Source organism: Chaetodon trifascialis, chromosome 2 (assembly GCF_039877785.1).
Source record: "Chaetodon trifascialis isolate fChaTrf1 chromosome 2, fChaTrf1.hap1, whole genome shotgun sequence".
NCBI classification, from domain to species: domain Eukaryota; kingdom Metazoa; phylum Chordata; class Actinopteri; order Chaetodontiformes; family Chaetodontidae; genus Chaetodon; species Chaetodon trifascialis.
In genome coordinates, this window is record NC_092057.1 from 6,468,817 (window position 1) to 6,484,403 (window position 15,587).

Below are 15,587 nucleotides of genomic sequence, written 5' to 3' on the forward strand. Positions count from 1 at the left end.
TTTAGGCTAATAAAAACTTTAGCGGACATTTAAGGGACAATGAAGAGTTTAAGACTAAAAGTCTTTACATAAGTCAGCCACCAGGCTCTGAAGTACTTATAGATCACTGCAGATGGTGGAAGGATGTGAAGGTGACCTCAACATTTGTGGCCACGCAGATACGCAAGCAAGCTTATATAAATCCAAGTCTACAGTCTGCCTGTGCGTGTGTGTGTGTGTGTGTGTGTGTGTGTGTGTGTGTTTAAGACAATAGAAGATGCTGATAGTTGAAGGACAGGCTCATCAGCCACAGGGTCCCAGAGAGGGGGATAAGGGAGAGGATGAGGCCAGGATGGGCCAGAGGAGAGCGGATGAGACAAAGGGAGACGAGCGAGGTGGAACCCAGGTCCATGCCCGGGAATAACTCACAGGAGCTACCGGCCCCCTGCCCAGGCTGCGAGGTGAGAGACCTTGGTGTTGGACCCCAGCCAGCTTAGTGGGGTTCCTGCTCAGACACACGGCTGTAACAGAGGCCGGGGATGGAGCAATGGAGAGATGACAATGTGTGTGTGTGTGTGTGTGTGTGTATCCTTCACCCTGGCAGACGAGGTGTTGGCAGAACATCCCAACCCATTCCGTCTCCGAGGGCCCCGAAGTCCTGCTATCCTCCCTCACTCATTTGTTAACCTGCCTCACTCCTTTGCAGCGTCCTCGCTCACACGCTGAGAGAAGCTACTTTATATATGACCAGTGCCGTTCAGAATCACCTCCCTACTTTAGAGCTGCCCTCGCGGCAATGAGACAACCCTGAAAGGGAACACTCAGGTTTCAGGAAAGGCAGCAACGTGTCTCACAAGTTGCGCAACAAATAGATTTATAGAGCTGCAAAAAATGTCCCAATGATCAGTGTTAAAGCTAAACCTACTCCCTCGTCATCTGGAATTTTAATTTGCAATTTTAGATATTGATTGGAATGAAATTACACAGATTTGTTGCCAAGAAACAAACTATAAGTCAAGCAAATAAGAAAAAAACTCCCCTCTGATAGTGAAAAAAGGAGGAGACCTCCTGGTTAGTAACCTCATCTACTATTTCTCAGTTCAAGTATGAACACTGTTGAAAATATATAAATGTTTTTCAGCTTCGTTTGTGCAACTTTGTGCAAAATCATTGATTTTGGGTTTTTAGGCTCTCCTCTGTGGCGTCATCTGAAGGGCACCTTTCCTGGACTTGAATGAGTGATGGTGCCCTTGAGCTTGTGTGTGTTTTTTACGTGTGTGTCATACACATGGATTGGCATCTTTCCCCTTACTGCTGGCAACCCTTCAGCATGTTAGGGGAATGGACGGGGGTGCCACTGGAGAATGATAAAGTAGTCGCAAAAGACAGGTCAGCGCATTCATTAACACCACAGCAATATTTGTTAGTAAATACAGCTTAATTTGGCAAGGACTTGGCAAAATCTTGTGTGTGTGCATAGATGTTGTTCAGAGGCCATCACCTGAGAGGAAAGAAGAAAAAACGTACGTAAATAACTTAAAAATAATGTCGGCACAGTCATATTGTACAGAAATCTGCACGTTTGCCTCTGTGGGCTGTGATTCATTAAGGGCGAGGATGAGAGGAGGTACAGTTTATGGGATTTCTAAAGGAGGCGTCCAAGAGCTTCACACAATCATCCAGAGAGCTCAGAGAGGAGGAGGAGGAGGAGGAGAGGAAGTGGGGGGAGCAGAGGAGGAAGACAGAAAGAGTCAGGCCCTCGGACAGCAGGTGAGTGTGTGAAGGCAGGGGATGACAGATGCTTCTGTCAGCGTTCCAACAGTCGCCGCTTTGTGGGAGCAGCGCAGATGCCTCCTCCCCCTCTCCCTCCACGTCTTCCCTCCCTCTCATCCCCACCTCCCCCTCCATCCCTCCCTTCCTCTCGACAGGCTGTGATGTGGGGATAACAAGACAGGAGCAGTCCTCTCAGCAGTAAAGTGACCGCACTGGCACAGTGCTACATGTGGACGGGGGAGAGGGTGAGGTGATGGAGAGGTCCAGGCCTGGGCCCAAGGCTTGAGGAGGTCTCAGCGGCAGTGGGGGTGGGGGTTATAAATGTGGGGGTCAGCGCGTGAGGACAGGGGAAGGGCTCTCTCTCCGAGCTGTGGGAACCAGCTGAGACACGGGGTCCGTGGCGGTCCTGCCTGTGAGGAAAGCAGATGTTTTTGCTCGGGGGTGTGCCAAGTTTGCAGAGCAACCTTCAGCTGCTTGGAGGTCAGGTCTTTAATAAGGGGGCTGGGCACGGGACATTTCGGAGGCAAATGCTTCAACTTTGATACAACAACATATTAATTATGACGGTAGACCATAGGGCAGAGGGTTGTAGCGGAACATCCCACCCCACTGGTTTGGAGCCTCCATCAGGCTGACATTAGCCAAGGCTGGCTGGCAGATTTACTGCTGTCCCAGCACTAGCCCTCTTTTTCAACCAGGCCTCACTGATGTAGAGGCAGCAGTTTGGTTGGAGCACAACTGGCTAACAGACATGTCTGAGCTGCTGTTCAAACGCAACCAAAACTGTTTAAAGCTCCATTAAAGCAGCTGTAATTAACATTCCCATTTCAGCGCTGAATAAAATGACTGCATGTAATGGGAATGCGACTCCGCACTTCCTCCGAGGCTGACAAAGTCAAGTCAAGTCAATGTTATTTACATAGTCAAATATCACAAGTCACAAATCTGCCTCAAGGGGCGTTACAGTCTTTACGAAGCTCGTCAGTGCGTTTCATTGTTTTGGTTTCACTGCCCCTAAAACTACAGCTGTTTTCAGATGGTAAAATCTGTCATAAACCTACTGTTTGCTGCCTGCCTAACACCAAACAGGCCATTTTTTTTTCTAGGATAGCAATGCAATAACCCGGCCTATTCTGCCTCTGATTGGCTAGTACTTGTTGCCTTCATTGGTTGGGTTGAGCAGGTTTAGGCATGAGGACTGATAATTGGCTCAGACGAGGGTGAGAATATCAGGGTGAGTCAATGAGAGGCAGAGAGGCCGGTCATTCCCTCGCCATCCTAAGAAAAGAAAAAAAAAAAGGTAACAAACACAATCAGATGAATTTTAGTGACTGTAGCTGGTGAACGTAGTGAAGCATTTAGCTGACACAAGACAGATGTGTCCTTCAGGGGTTGCTGGAAACAGAATATTAGACGTCCATTCACCAGGAGGCATGTAAACAGGTTCACCAGAGCAACTTCAAAATAAGTGATAATATGTTAATATTGTGTTTGCAGCTTGTTTTACTGCCCTTAAGTTGCAAAAACAATTATTGCACTTTTAAACAACACTTGTAGTGTTAATCACAGGACACATTCTTGCTCCCAGTATGTCTTCAGCATCAATCAATCAATCGGCAATAATAAACATAGAAACATAGACAATAGACTTTCAAAATAAAGCTTTCTGCATTGATAAACATGTTCAGCAACAGGTCCTGACCAGCGTCCATATTTAATGACTTTTGAGTGAGAAGGTTTTGAAGTGATTTGTTCAGGTTTACCAGTCTGTGTACTACAACTCCAATGGCTTTCTCTGAACCCTCCATTTAAACTGTGGGAACCAGTTCCAGCAAACAGGCTCACACTAGCCGGCTGAACGATACCTGCCCTGTGTGAAATGGCAGAGAGCCAAAATGAATGAGAGGAAAGTTGAACATCCCAAAGCCAAAATGACCCAGATATTTTTTTCAGGAGCTAAAAAGTGAGTGAATATTGAGCCGATATCCGACAGGTGCTGAGAAAGAGGACTCCAGCGGGGCTATTGTTGCTCTGTTGCTACATAATAAGTTAAGCAGCAGTTTGTTTGTGTGTTTCTTCTGCCATTTGTCAAAAATTGCCCAACTCAGCTTTAAAAACTGCAACTTATCTTAAGCCTTCCAGCAAAGCACCAACATCTTCTTCACTTCCACTGTTGTAGCGTGTTGATAAAGGACATTTAGAAAAGCCGCGAGACTGCACGAAATAGGACAATTAGTTTCATCATGGAGCCACAATGATTACAAAAAAAGTGATCCTAAGACTTTATCACTTCCCAGCCCGATGAGTTAAGAAGGGAGTTTCACCTCATCTCAACCTTTGCATTGATTTTTGAGAGAGTGGGAGATCTGGGGATTACTTTGGAGAGCAGCAATGAAGACCTAGCTTATTGGGTCTTTTTTGTATTTGGCAAATGGGCTTGACAAAGATGGAGGAGACAAAATCTAGGGCTTACAGCTGCGGCACCCAATCGGGGGAACTTGAAAGCAGCGCTGGGATGGGAAGCTGGGAGAGAGGGTACCTCATTTAGGAGTGGTGAATTTGGACAGGGGGCATGGGGAAATGCTAAAAGTAAACCACAGAGGCCCCAACAATCGTCAGGAATTGAGACGTTTTAAACCTTTAACGGGGGACTGTGATCAAAGCGGCAGCGGATCCTCACTTGAGTGTGAAAGCGGAACCGGAGGGAACAGAGGGGATTGTGGGGGATCATGGCAGGTTGAAAACGTAAAATCAGCACATTAGCTTTATAAGGGCGTCAGAATATAGGATGATCAGGGGATCATTGGACCCATGGGGAACCAAAGAGAATCCAGTATGTACCAAGCTGAGCGGAGGAAAAATGAGGCCACTGCTGACAGAAAAGCCTCCCGTATCAAAGATGCACTTAGAGTGGGAATAATGTTGCTCAATTCCCATAGAAAAAAACTTCATACATACGTTTGCCTTGAAAAATGCATAATTGTCTCTAAGTTTACGTTGCCATTTAATAAATCTCTGCCACCGCCTGCTTTACTGCTGAGTCACAAACGAGCCGCTTTCATCACATCAAACTTTTCTCTCTAAAGTTCAGCTGCAAAGTCATTTAAAACTCTGACAAACTCTGAGAGAAAGAGAGAGGTGTCTATCCTTACACCGATATGCCATATCCTATGATTTGATGTCTACCAGGTCTAGGTATGGACCTCACGTCTCCTTCCCTTTTTAAACCCACCTCAAACAGAGCACAAATTAGTCCAGTTCTTCCCCCTCTTGCTGCAGCCTCTCCCAGTCGCAGGGCTAATTCAGAGGAGCACTAGCCTTGGGTAGCAGGGGTTCTCGCTATGCTGAATTATAAATCAAAGAGCACTTACATGAAACCACTTGCTAATTACATGTTCACTTCTCTCCCTTTTCTTCTTGCTATGTCACTTTATACTGGCTGTGATCACTGGGAGGTACTGGAAGGTACAGAAACCTGTACCTGGCTTTGGGATAATCATGTCTAAGTAACCGAGTGAAGATGAGAGCAATTATTTTCCTGTGATTACCATGTGCTGCATTGATGTTAATACCCACCGCTTGCTCACTCTGTGGGCTCTGTCCTTGATGTGTGCTCCCCAGCTGATGCACCTGAAATAGAGGCCAAACTGCGTCCGTGTCTCATCTCTCCTGTACCTTCAGCTTGGATATTTTTACCTGCACAATCCCTCCTCCCCTGCACTGTATTTGTGACTTCCTCATCCCCTTCACGTCCTCTGAGTGTCATTCTCCACCCCCCCAAGTCTGCGAGGCAAACCAATTTATCACTGGCCAAAGGAGGGCCTTCACTTTGTCTGTTTTTGCGGCTCTTCCTCCATAAGCTGCTCTCCTAATGAAAGGGAGTGCTGCGTCCCGGCCAGTCCAGGGAGACTTGAGGGGCCAAGAAGTCCAGTTCCAAGCCCAACTTGGGAAGTAATTACCCCCCTGGTGGACCGCTGAGAGGAGCCCCCGCTGCCGGCCAGAGCAACTCACGCGCTGCGGACTTTCACTTATGGGCATGTGGCCCGGCCCCCATCGTTAGGGAGGCCCCTGAAGCTGGATGTCATATGACCCGGACGGGGGTGATGCAAAGGGGTCGACTCAGCACGCCTTGGCCCTGGTAGCCGGTATTGGCGAAAGGATCGGAGGACCGGTGCCAAACTCAGCAGAGGAGAGGAGAAAATGGGGAGATGGAAGAGGAGGGGCTTTGACAGGAAGAGGAATGAAGTGTCAGGGAGAGATAAATAACGAGGGGAAAACGGGCAGCAGGTGACCCGCGGCAGGGCTGCCTCGTAGGGACAGTGACCGGCTGACCTCGGGGCCGGCTCTCACGGGGGCCACCCACCGGTCACCTACTTCTACGCTGTCACATCGAGGCCGGGGCGGATACCGACATGACGGACGACAGAGAAGCAGAGATGGTGATCACCAGCAGACGGCCGTTAAAAAAGAAATCAGCGCTGTGGAGCTCCGGCCAGAGGAGGAGCTTCAAGTCAATTATTACAATTCTGTCCCATATTTCACAAAACACTCCGAGAAGTTCACGAGGACCTTATTCACATCCTACCAGTGGTGCAATTACATTTACTGAAATACTGTACAAATTTACACTTTACATGTGTGTTTCTGTTTCTTGTCTATACTTTAACTCGGCTTTAGTTACTTGTTGCTCCACAGAATCACAGAACTACCAAACGGTGCATGAAATTAGCTCCATCTCTGCCAACTAGAACCAAAAAATGCTGTTTATACCTTAGTGCATCAGGATTAATGGTGCAATAACATAATCTATAATGGTATAACACTGACAGGGTACATTTTTTCTATTTTGAGTACTTCAATATTCCTTCATTAGTCCCGCACGGGGAAATTCCAGTTTACAGCAGCACCAATAGATATAAACTTCTGATACATTTTCCTAATAATACCTGCATACTTTTACTCAAGTGACATTGTCAGTCACCTTTAAGGGAATACTGTTATATTGCAGTATTATTACTTTTACTTTAATTATCTGAATACCTCTCACAATTCCTTCCTGCAGATCTATTCTTTTAAAATGATCACACTGGAGGGAAAATGACATTATTCCACGATAGTGATCAAAACCTGTTTTCTTTTTGGATTCTGGGTGTTTAGGATCACACAATCAACCTTTTTTCATCACGGTTGTCACATTACTTACTGTTAATAAAGCACAGTCACAGCAGGAAACCGCCAAAATTGGAAATCCTCCACTGAAAAATTACACAGGCTTTATACGAGTGTTAACCTGATGTTTCTGGTACTGAGTGTCCATAAATTTAAGCGCTAACTTACCCTGGAAAAACTCCCTCTGGCTGTTTTTTCTCCGTCCTCTACTTTTTTCATCATGAATCAGTGTCTGAGTTTCTAATGTAATTTACTTCAGTGAGATGCCTGGGATGCCCATCATTCTCTCTATCTGCTCCTGGTGGTATTGATCCCCCCTTCTCTGACCAATTTGAGATCTGCCTCCACAGGAGCTGTTGCATCCATATCTGCACCACTGGACCAAACCCAGCGTCCGCCCGTCCGTCCGTCCAGCCACAGCAGCACTTCTTCACTTCTGCTACCAAATCAATTGTATTTTGGACTCTGTAGTCTCTAAACTACACTCAAATGCTGAATAAAATTAACTTCTGATTTCGTTCCATTCTTTCATTAATATACTTCATCTCCTCTTTTCTCAAGAATCCCTTTTTTTTTCCTTTTATTCTCTTTCTTTTAGTCAGTTAGTTACACATATATCTCATGATCATGACTCTCTCTCTCTCTCTCTCTCTCTCTCTCTCTCTCTCTCTCTCTCTCTCTCTCTCTCTCTCTCTCTCTCTCTATATATATATATATATATATATATATATGCAGCTGTTTTAGGTCTGGATGAAGTTTTAGGTCTGGATGAAGAGATGAAGTTATATTTTTGTGACCCATTTTTTAAAAAGATTTTGATGAATTGGCGGACAAACTAAATATTTCAGAAAGTTTTTAGTCTGACGTCGTTTAAATCCTTGATATTTATCCCTGTTTTTCACTGGCAATGATATTTTAAAAACTTTTTAACATACCATTAAATCCAATTGAATTGAAGTGTCCCTAAATTCTAGCTAATTTCCTTTGGCATTTTGGAAGTTTCCTGGCATTTCTTCACTCCAAAAAGTGTCGGCAAAGAGGCAATTCAAACAAAAGATTAATTAAATTTGATGGGTCACAGCGAGTAATCTGATTTCCTGTTGGATCAATGCGAGAGGATCCTGGAGAATTGCAGCACTAGTTTGGCTCACATTCGTGGTCTCGATTAGACTGTATTCGTGGTCTGAAGGGGGCCCCTGAGAAACAGTGGCTCACGACTGTAAGACAAGAGGGCCCAGTGGAGATGTTTAGGATTATTTGTGTGTGTGTGAAAGAGAGAGTGTGCACGTGAATGGGGCTCTGTGCTCTCCTCCAAACACATCTTTGCCCAAGGCAGTCAAATGAACCCTATCCCATAATAGTCAGGGTTCTGCCCCGAGGAGAGGTGACAGCAGGCCAGGCTGGAGTCGTCATGGCGATGGCCCGTGTGGAAAGTCGATACTCGGTGAGGAGGGGCACGGGGGGGGGGGGGAGCAGAGCAAGGGTTGAAGGAAGAGCAGATCAATTTTGCTGTTTGATCTTGCACAGGCTCTGAATAAATGTATATTTTAAGATGTCTTTTTTTCTCCCTCTCTCTGCGCAAACATTGACATTCTTCATGTTGATTCTTGACTTTTGTGGATAGAGACTTGATTTTATCCAACATCTTGGACTTGTTATTCCTGCAGTGGTTTTCCTGTGCTTCTGCAGCCATGCTAAGGTGGCCATGCACGGGCAGGGCACTGAAGGTTGTGGCTGCGATGCAGGAACGCTCCTCTTGGCCCGCTGCTGCACAAACACAGACGGCGGCTATTCTGGCCGCTGTCCACCATCGCCGCCACACACACACACACACACACACACACACACACACACACACACACACACACACACATGAACACACCTCTTCATGGCGTCCACACCCAGCCAAAGTCATCTGGACCCACGCTAGACTGCTATCAAATAACAGTTTTCTGTCCATCAGTCACTCCTGACCGCACAGTCCTGCACTGCTTTTGGTCTGAACTCTCACTTTACCTTCTGCCTGCTTACACTTGTAGCTCAAGACACACGCAGGAGAGAAGACAAACATTATTTCTTTATTCAAAGCTCACTGATGCAAGAGTGATGCAAAATGCTCCAACGCTTGGACAGCGGCAAATATCAATGCACAAATGGTAAACAGTGTTGCGCTGGGTTGCGTTCAGCTCCAGCGGTGCTATCAGACAAATTGTATGAATGTTGATGTTACTGTAAAATACAAAAGGCCTCTTAGCCGGACGGTGTGAGGACGGAGGCCTTTGGTTGTATTAGCTGTCACAAAATAACACTGTCTGGACATATCAGCCTGCCATGTGTTTCAGCTCACTCCAAAGCTTCGATTTACTTTAATACTTTTCCAATCTGGGTATTAAAAGGTTACTTTTTAGTTCATAAAGACATTCATGGTCTTTGGGTTTAAAATACACCCTCCACAGAGTGCCAAGGGTCTGGGAGGATTTGGCCCATTTACAGCCCTCTCTTACTCCTCCTGCTACTACATGGCTATCCATGCTTCACCCCTCCATCCCTGCAGTCTCTCTTGTCCTTGATCTGGTTTAAATAACAGGCACTGCTGCCATAATTATGATTTTATCTCATTTAACATTGCTGGATTAAAGTGTTTCAAGGTTGGTCAGATTGGAAATAAAGAGGGATTTGAGCAAGAGTTAATGAATTATGCCGACTGGACATTTGTCTAAATTATTTATTGTCTCTATGATATTAAAGCTATGTGGTGATTAGCAATTTAAATGTCTTGAGGGGGAGTTTTATTACATTCTATATAGGGTATGTAAAAGGAAAAATAAAACTGCTACTTGTCAGGCTATGCCTCTGTAATGTGTGTTCAAAAGGCATATTTATTCCCTCATTGCTTCAGATGCATAAATTATGTAGCTGACTGGGTGCGAAACTGTTTTATTTTCTGAAATGCATCACAAGTTCTGCAACACTGCAATGAAAGATCAAATGAAATTACATAAGTTAAAGAACACGAGATCCTAACAGCGGTGACCATGGCTCTGTTCAGACGGCACAGTTTTTAAGGTTTTCTTTAAATATGACTGACCAGCAACACAGATTCATTGTCTATAAATGATTGAAATGTGACAATGCACAGATTCTTATATTAATGTGACATTAAAGCCACAATCCCAAATGCAAAAGTAATTAAAAAAGACAGCTCCAAAGAAAGGAACCACTTATGCTATTCCCAAAATGACTGTCTTGAACACATCAGCTAAATGGACCTTGAGGTGAGATTATTTTCTCATCCGCCGTCACCAAGAACGAACTTTGAACCTCAAAGTTAAGCTCAGAAAAAGCTGGAAATGTACAACTTCAATGACAGAGGCAGAAAACTCAAATCTAAGGTTTGTTTTATTTGCCACGTTTGCATTCAGAGGATTGTCATACTTACCAGTAAGTACAAGTACATGTGTATCATCAGCTGAATGAGCTTAAAGTATCAGAAGTGAAAGTACTCATTGCTAGTGCTTTCACCCATTAGTGTTAAATTATCATCTTTTATTGCTAATAAACTATTACTGATACATGCATATGTACATAATATTTTACTCTGGGGTAGTTTAATCTCTAATAACGTATGTTTTGCATGTAAGTTCTTCATTTGTCGCTGCTGAATAAATGTAGAGCTACAGTATTTTCCCAGAGTAGAAGCTTCAATATGCGTGAAATGGAAATATTCAAGTAGAGGTGAAGGTACCTCATATTTTTTCATCTCTAAGTCATCTATTTGTGGATTTAACTTAAATTTATATGGTCACAAAAAATAAGGATTGGTCCTTTAATCTGTATTTCACTTGGTCAGTAATAATACCTCCAGGGAGTGTGTGTAAGTATATATGTGTGTGTGTTTTATTCCACCAAAAGACTTAAATCTCTTGTGCAATTGAATTTTAAAGCAAGGTAATAAAACTGAATGATCCGCACCGAGAGGAATATTTGACATACGCAGAGAACTGGGGTGCTTATGGGATTCCACTCTGTCAATATGGATCTTAATACCGCTCAGCCTTTCCATTTCATGTAGGCTCTGTGTGTGTGTGCGAGTGTGTGCATGCAAGTTTTCCCCCCTTTCTGCAAAGCGCTCTCTATGACTGTACTCTATTTTGTATTCCACCGTTCACAGCTTAGCGTCTGTGTATGTTTGTGCTCCTGTATGAGGAGGATCCTCACAGGAGCCGCGGCGGACCACAGTGTGCGACCTGCACCGGCCCTCAGCAGCATGACCGTGAGCTAATAACGCAGCGGCAGGGCCCGCAGGGCTGCCTGTGTGTCGGCTCCTGTGCACCGTGGCGCCGGCGTGCTGCAGCTCTCCCCTGCCTGACCCGCTGACCTCGGCCCGAGCTAATGAGCAGGTAGGACGGCTGAGCTGGGGCCCTCCAGCAGCTGAGCTTTGCTCTGAGTTCCAGATGATGACATTCGTCCTCCTCGCTGAAGGAATGTAAAGGAGGCAGCCCACAGCGAATGTTTTACTCGCAAAATCACAGGAGGATGAAAGTAAACACAGAAAACCACAAGGGCTTCTACACACAAGCACACAAACATACTGAGGATGGCCGCATTAATAATTCACTAACATTAATTATGACATGCCTGCATCTCAGTTTGCTGCCATTGCTGAGGGCATGTTAATGTGACTATGTCTGCGAGGACCACCCCTTCCTCCTCTTTCTCTCTCCATCCTCCCATTCTCCCTTCATGGGACCAGCCACTGCTACCAGCCAGCCACAGCCACAGGGACCTAATTAACACAACATAAATGATGGGATGCTGATAAAGCAGTCACTGGTGCCATCGCAGGCCAGCACGCCACTGCGCTGGCTCGCACAGTCCACACAGCAGACCGGCGTGGCCGACTGTGTTTACTTGGTGGAGTGAGTCTGTTTCGCTTGCTTGCAGAGATGTGGGAAAGAGCTATGTGTGTGTGCATGTGTGTGTGTTCATCTGTGTCTGGCCAATGCCACCTTAGTGAGGGTGTGATTAACTCAAGCCTGGCAGTTCACTGAGGCTGTGCTAATTACTGCTCCACACATTTTAATAATTTCACTGCAGACTCACCTTCCTTCCATCTTCAATTTTTCATTATCATAAAGGTGTTTTTGGCATTTAGTTTTGCTAAACAAGAACAAGCAGAAGTCGCTTTTGGATGAATCATACAGGAAGCACATAAACTGTTTGATTGGCAGACTGTTTGCTTGTTTTCAAAGGAATAATATGATATTTTTGCAGGTAGTTAGATGAGAAGATTGACGCCAGTCTGGTTAAAGTCCATCACTATCGCGTGACTATTTATTTAATTTCATCTTGTGGTTGCCAAAACAACAACTTGTCAATTTTACACCTCAGTTTTTGTACAGATTAAGCAAACAAGATATATCATCAGACTGAAAAATACTCCATTATTTACGATAAACACACACACTTAATATACAGCATAAAGTACAATATTAAAGGAAAAGTTCACCTTTTTTTAAAGTCACTGTAAAACAACATTCACATGCCCACACTGGAGGCACATTACAACAGTGTTTAGTTGCTGTAATCGTCCCTCCTGTCCAGTTATGTGAGTTTTTTTTTAAGATCTAATTGATAAAATGTGAACCTATCCATTAAGATAACCCGCTGGAACACTTTCATAAGTTCTGCACAAAAAAATGCAGTTCTGCCCTCATTTCCTGTCATTTTCCTCGTCAGCCTTTATGAACCCAGCAGCTGTCCGGGCAGATGTCGAGCCTGTGTGCGGGGCTGACAATAGATGCCAAAACATAAACACAATCTAATATTCAACTCACACAATTTCGTTTTCTTATTTGCCTCTGTGGAGACCCTCGTGGTCGGCTGCTCGGGGTTTAAGGGGAGAAAATCAACCTGCTGATAAATCTTGGTATCCAATCCAGACAGTATTAGAGCTTGTATTTGTTTCGCTGCTGTATTCCCCCTCATTTTCCACACTGCAGGCAGATGGAAAGTGTGAGTTATGTTCTTGGACATTAATGAAGAGTGAATATCTGGACTTGTGTACACAGAGACAATCACCTACACGGGCAGAGGCTTACACTCTTGGACGGTGAAGAAGGATGACTCTCAAACAATCAGAAGGCTTTCAGCTAATACCAACTCCCCATCAGACCCGAATGTTTGCTGTGTCATTAAACAAACACTGGAAACACGGAGGCAGGGTTCCTCTGTGGGTTGATAACACACACTGAAGCTGTGCTATTGTATGTCATTTCCTGTGAAGCTTATCTTAGTGTTGAACATGTAATATACAGAAGAAAAAGAAGTCCCTTGTGGCACGTTTGTACAAGTGTTTGCATCCTCACAGTCCTCTTTCTGAGTGTCCTTTGGTGCTGCTTCAACTTGACCCTCCAAAAACAAAAGGCCATGTCACCAATAAAAATGTATTAATGTTGCATGACCAGGCAGCCAAAGAAGAGAAGGGAAAATCATAGTAAAATCAGAAACGCCTAAAGAGCCTGGGTGCACTCCCTTGAAAATACTCCGAAATTGATGTTGAGCAGCGCAGGTCCAAAGGAAACATGTTAGATTACTGCATTACCGCAGGTTAGAATCGCCTACGAGGGAAGAAATGGGATTCACTGACCGGTAAAATGATGTCTCAAGAAAGTGATTTTTTTTCCCACTGCCACTGTGCTCCTCAGTTAAACCTGTGCCGAGCACATTTCATGTCTGTCAAGCCAGTGAAAACTCAGCTCAGCACACAAACACAGAGGGATTGGGCCGATGATGTATTTTATGTTGAGTGGAAAACTGTACTCGGTCGTGTTTTGAGAACTAGTTGAGCACAGAGGAGACGTCCCTTTTGTCTCTCAAGTACACAAAAATACTGAACGATGTGCAGAATATACAGCTGTGAAAATCAACGACTACTGTGGGAAAGAATATCATGAAACTACACGATGTACACTCTGTGGTCACTTTATTAGGTACACTAATACAGCCCATTACAATCCAATACAATCAATCTGCCATAACATCTATCTTTATGAAGTCCATAGAGTTCATTTAGATTCAATTATGTTTATTACTGAGGTCAAAGTTAAAGGTGGTACTACACTGCATTATAGAGGTGCTTCAGTTTTTTCGTGCTCCCTATCTACCTGCACACTCTCAGTATAATGCAGCTCAATTCAACACCATCATTAACTATGAGCACATTTTATATCACAGCAATTTATTTGTGTAATCATGAGTCTGTTTTCACAGAAATGCTTTTAATTGGTTACTTTTGATTTGTGGCAACAAATGATATAAAAGATGCTGATATGACAAAATGAGGTGTTTCTAGTCAAAGCCAGCTTTGCACGCAGACGCACATGTGGCAGCTAAAAACTGCTGTTCGTGTGGCTTCGTGGTCCTCCCACTGCTGTGGGCAACTGTCCCAGAATGCAGTGTGCCTGGGGCAGGCCTGGGGTGACCCGTGAGTGCTCCCTGTCAGCAACAGCAGGGAGCCAATCAAAGAGGACTCTAAAAGGCTGACCCTCGGGTGAGAGTGGCAGTGGATCAGGGCTTTGAAGTTCCTGAGAGGCCTTTCAGGCGATGTGGAGAGCAGATTTGGGTTAAGTGTGCGTATAAGCATTTTACATCGTTCTCAAGTGTCCAAAACACTCAAAGAGTTGTCAAAATATTGCATTTCTGTTATTTTAAGCCTTCACACCTCTGACTTGCTGCCCTCATCTCAGATTATTTTATTCTACCTTTCTTTCAATGGGAAATCCTTATTAAGATTCAAAACCTATTCTCAACATTCGTCTTGGCTGAGATCGATGTAGCTGTACAGGTTGTTGTAAGTCAACTAACAGAAATAGCAGCTCTCAAATCAGCATATTTCTGTGAGTCACAAGACAAATGTTAGGTTAACAGCTGCTGCAGCTTTGGTTTCAACAGAAAATGAAGGAGATGGGATGAAAATAACAGTCACTACTTATTAGTTAAGGCAAAGTAAAACCCCTCCCAAACACAACAGCTAACATCATCACAATGTCGGTTTAGTTTGGTGATTAGGGTATTTTAAGATAGCATGACAAATATACATGAATCATTGAACATACAGCGTCCTGCAATGCAATGAAGCCAAATAGGCGCTGAGTATTCCCTGAAGGATTAGCTGCAGTTTGTGGCACTGCTTGTTTTGGAGCCTTGAACAATATAATAATGATATTGAAAAAAGTCTGCATGAGTGTGGGGATCAGGCTTGGGAGTATGTGGAGAGAAAAAATGAGAGTAGACAGAGAGGCAGTGGTCGATAAACTAAGACAAGATGAGAAGAGAAGTCTGGAGCCGTCTGGTAACCTCCAGCAATTGAGGAGACAAACCTCAGCCGTAGTTAATGTAGACGTGTTGGGGACCGGCAAAGAGAGGCAGTGGACTTAAACAACACTAAGGGCATGATAGCTGGTTCACAGAAATAAAGTGAATGAAACAGTGGACTAATGAGCCATGAAAAGATGGAACCCACTGGCGCCAACATCTCTGCCAAAAAAAGAAGCAAGTAAATAAAGTGGGGGGGAAACAAACAAAGACCATTCCAGCAGCTCTTGGCTCTTGAGGAGAATCAGGCAGTGCTCAGGTATCCTTGTTCTCTGTTTATCCGAGAACAA